Here is a 4,757-nt window from a genome sequence, read left to right on the forward strand (position 1 = left end):
CACTAGTGTAATTTTATTTGTACGTTTCTGGGACAGAACCTATGCGTTTTTACCTATGTATGCCACAATGTACATTGACACTGTTCTAGAAATATTTTCCCCCATTAAAAGTACTGGTTATTTTAATAAATGAAGTGAAAACTTGCTGATAGGCACAGCAGATATAGTAAGTCTTATGCAGAATTTGGAATTTGCTAAAATTCCAAGTCATGCCAAACTCTCCGAGTCCCATTTCAGTAAAGCCCTTCAATTTCCAAAGGGATGATTTGTGAGCCGTAAAGGGCACAATTCTGGCTCGCTGCCACGCTTGTGGAGGGTGGGGAACTTGAACATTGAGCTGCGTTTGATTTCCATGCAGTTGCAGCCCAAGCTGAGTAGGCGGATCTGCGGGGGAATTTCATATTATCAGACAGATTTCCAAGGGATGAGATGAGATGAGACAAGAGGAAAGGTGTAGGCAAGTTGGCCTTCTATTTCCAGCAACCAGCAGAACCACCATGCTGATTGCTGTAATCTGCTCAGCTCCCAGCATGCAATCTGATACTATAAGTACAACCTAGCACTTTTGTCCCTCCAGGTTGCAGACTGACTCTCAGGGTTGCTGGGCTGCAGCCCTGTGTGCTGGTTCTCGTAGGGAAGTAGGTTAGGAGATAGGGGGCATGGCTTAATGACACGGAGGGCTCTTGCCTTGTCACACCAACCTAGCATGCATTAACATTGTTGATAGGGCTTTTGAAGGAATTGTGTGCATTCAGGACAAGCAATGTGTCTGCATGTGTTTGGAGCCTCTGCAGACTGTTTGAAATACTATTGGAGTGTGCAACCCACAAGAGTCACATTGGGTTTCTTTTTTCCCTTCTCTCGTGGACTCACATGTGCACAGACAGCACTCATACATGTTCATATACACACTGCTGAGAGGTTTAGGATCTTTGGCATCCCTGTCTGCTATCTGCCTTCAAATCACCTTACTGTTGTGTGGATGGAGCCTACTTGAGTATCCTGTACTTAGCAACTAAATTTGCATGTGTTAATCTTTTAGGTCAGATGTGGGTGAATTCAGGATATGCCCAGATGACTTTCTGCAGGGAGCTGAAATCTGGCTTGTTCCAGGGTCATCAAAGCTCACCATAGAGAGTCTTATGCCATATTAGTTATGTTAATCTTATACATATGCCATGATGACCATGTCATAAGTTCAGATTCACACACACATTCTCACACAAGTACTAGCCAGTGGACTTACTTTGTAGGGACATGCAGCAACCACAAAATGCCCCTTGTCTCTGTAGTGTTTGGAAGCAACCTATTTCACAAATGCTGTGTCCTATGCAGGCATGAGTCAAACCAGTTAAACCTAAAATTCTGTTTTCACACCCACTACCTATAATTGGAAATCGAAAAAATGGCTATAAACTTTCCACCTTTAAACAGAAGTGGATGGAATTTGCAGACAAAAGAGCTCCTCCAGAGTGGATCAAGCCTACCAAACCATAGGCAAATCCATTCAGGGATTTTTGTGCAGGGAACCTTTAAAGCTTATTGAAAAAGAAGAAAGATTTTCTCACACATTTTATAATAAAAAGAGGAAATAAATCACATGAAAAAGCCTACAACAGAAGTGAAAGAGAAAGAAAGTAAAATGATCTGATGAACTTGTCCTAAAAGTTTGCAAACTCATAACCCAACTAATGTAAACTGGGGGGTGGGGTGGAGTATATACCAGAATGAAAACCAATTGATTAAGAGCTTATTTTTAATTTTTGTTAGGAGACAAAGTGATTGGGAAGGCTGCCAGTGTTCCACTGCTCTGCTGGCTGGAGCTGGGAGTAGAACAATAACCATGTGAAAAACACACTCTTTATTTCATGGGTAGGCAAACTAAGACGTGGGGGCCAGATTCAGTTCAATTGCTTCCAAATCCGGCCCGCGGATGGTCCAGGAATCAGCATGTTTTTACATGAGTAGAATGTGTCCTTTTATTTAAAATGCATCTCTGGGTTATTTGTGGGGCCTGCCTGGTGTTTTTACATAAGTATAATGTGTGCTTTTATTTAAAATGCATCTCTGGGTTATTTGTGGGGCATAGGAATTCATTCTTTTTTCTTCTTCAAAATATAGTCCTGCCCCCCACAAGGTCTGAGGGACAGTGGACCGGCCCCCTGCTGAAAACGTTTGCTGTCCCCTGCTTATTTGCTCTAACATTCTCCCCAAATTACTGTGATTGGCGTGCTCTTGGAAAATAATTTACTATGATTAAAACCTAGACCTCCCTGCCAAAACAAACAATTCCCCCATCATTTCTCCACCCCTTTTTCATCTCCACCTCCTCCTCACTCAAGCTCAAGGTGTTTCCCTCAGCAGCTTGATTTCACTTTTTAAAAAAATGAAGTGGTCACTTTATTTTAAATGGCAAAAAGCAGCATTCACAGAGCAAACTCAGGACTTGAGGGAGTGCCTGATCTGACAAGACAAATTGTTGATGGCACAATATGAATCGGGAATGTGACAACTTCGCCTGAATCACCTCTACCTGAATCATTTTTCAGGATATGCACATAATCAGTGTACACACCTAGTAAATAATCAGCTGGTAGGGGCAGAATTTTGCCTTATATATTTAGATAATTTCAGTAAGAGGTCCATAGGTATTGCTATTTTTATTTATGTTTCAGGAAATTCCAGATGAACACTTGGAGTGTGCATCAATGGCTAATGGTTAACCAGCATATATTGCTAAATAGTTGCAATCTTTTTACGAAATGAACATTTCAAGTTCAGAAATGTATTTAATGAGGCTACACAAAAGATATAAAATCTGTCTCTTTATTACTGCCAATACATTCCCCCCCCCTCAGTGTTTTACTGTTATTTTGATTCCTTGCAATTCCCAAAGTTGACTCTCTACCAGCCTCTCACTATGTGAATAATTATCACATCTTCGTTTTAGAACTTGGCCTCGCACCCTTTAGCCTGTTAATTATCTTCTGACAAGACAACCTAGTCTCTTTCCGCTGACATTCATTTCACTCTTAATTCTAACTGCCCCTTTTTCTGTTCTTGCATTGAACAAATTCACAACCATTGTTGTTGTTTGTTTCTAGCAACCAACCTACAACTGACTTTTCCCTTTTCAGTGTATTGCTGTGTTTAGGCCGACAAGACTATGTTATACAAAAGAGAGAAAAAACACGAAAGGAAAAACTGAATGCAGCTTGCAATGCAAATTTATTGCATCTCACATCTGTTTGGGTTTATTAAAAAAAATCAGGATGGTTTATGCAAGCAAGTTAAAATTAGCTTGTCAGCTGATGCAAAGACTGAAGTGGACTGTGGGCTATGAAAAAATGGGTTAAATTTCTTTGTCTTTGTGTGTCACAAGACTCTTCATTGTTGCTTTTATGATCACATGTGATTATCCATGTACAACCTGAAGTTTCAGTCCTGCATCTACTTACCTGGAGTAAGCAGTACCCAAATCTGTGGGACTTACCTCTGAATAATGTATATTATTCGGCAGAAATAATAATTTTTTAAAGGATCGTTATAAAAGCAAGCAGTGTCTTCCAGTTCTCACTACCAAACTGCACTGCTAGAGGTTTCTGTTTCTAATTGACTTCTGGTGTTGTGTAGGGCACCACTGAAATTTTAAAGTCCAAAGTCTGCCACTGCTGACCAGCATACATTTTAATGCTGTGTTATGTTTTTCTCCAGTTTTTATTGATTTGACATGGTTGTAGTTTTCTCTGTGTGTGGTTGTAACAGCAACATATAAATGTTTAAGCAAATGAAGAAATAAAATGGCTGCTATGAGAACCAGGCCTTTGTTGAAGCAGCAATCAGCTGTGTATTGTATTAAAACACCCAAAAGCTCATAGCTCAATAGGACTCAATAAAAAAACAGTGTTGCAAAGTGTGTGGTTGGTAACATGACCCCAAAGTGCTGCTTTCAAGTTGTGAAATTGCCATTATGTTATGGCCGTAATGGCTTCGCATTAAAAACGTTCTTGCTCACCAAACTGCTTCTGACAGCTAGCAACATTTTGGATCCTTCAATAAATGTAATTGAAAATGTGTTGGGTAACTAAAATACTCCCCCCAGAAGTGAGTGGCTTCAATTATATTTATTAAAAAGATTCAGAATTGCTTTTCTCCCATGCAGTGTAATTATAAACGACAGAGAACAATCTGCTATAAATGTAGAGCAGCTTTGTAGGCTGTTATGACAACCCAAAGGAAAGGAACTTGCAGGTGGGGGGAAATACCCTCCGTTCCCTTGAAAATTTTCTTTACTATTTTTAAAATGTCAGTAAATTTCTATGAATATAAATGCTTTCCATTTTCACATCTATTTAATGCTGAGCAAGTAAAATCTGCTAAACATGTTTGTCGCAATGCACTGCACAAATTGTCCTCTTTGGATTTGGTCCTATTCTCCCCCACCCCATTCCAAACGCCTATTGAATTCAACTGCTTTAGAGAAATGTGTATTTTTATGCAAGAGTAGTGCACGATCAGCGGCTTTTTCCATTGCCCGAGAGATGATTAAAAAGTAGATAGATTTGAATAATAAAATAAAAGGACTGTGCTAAGCTTCTGAGGTTATACCTCAACAGATGACAGGACCTCTTTTTTTGTAACAAGTGAGATGGTTGGCTTCTTTGGTAAAAATTTCTGCTTGCGCTGTATTCATGCCATGCTTTTGCTGAGGGAAGAAAGAACAAGCGAGAAAGCACAGAACATACTATATGCATCAC

The sequence above is a fragment of the Podarcis vaucheri genome, assembly GCF_965113315.1.
Source record: "Podarcis vaucheri genome assembly, chromosome: 4".
NCBI lineage: Eukaryota > Metazoa > Chordata > Lepidosauria > Squamata > Lacertidae > Podarcis > Podarcis vaucheri.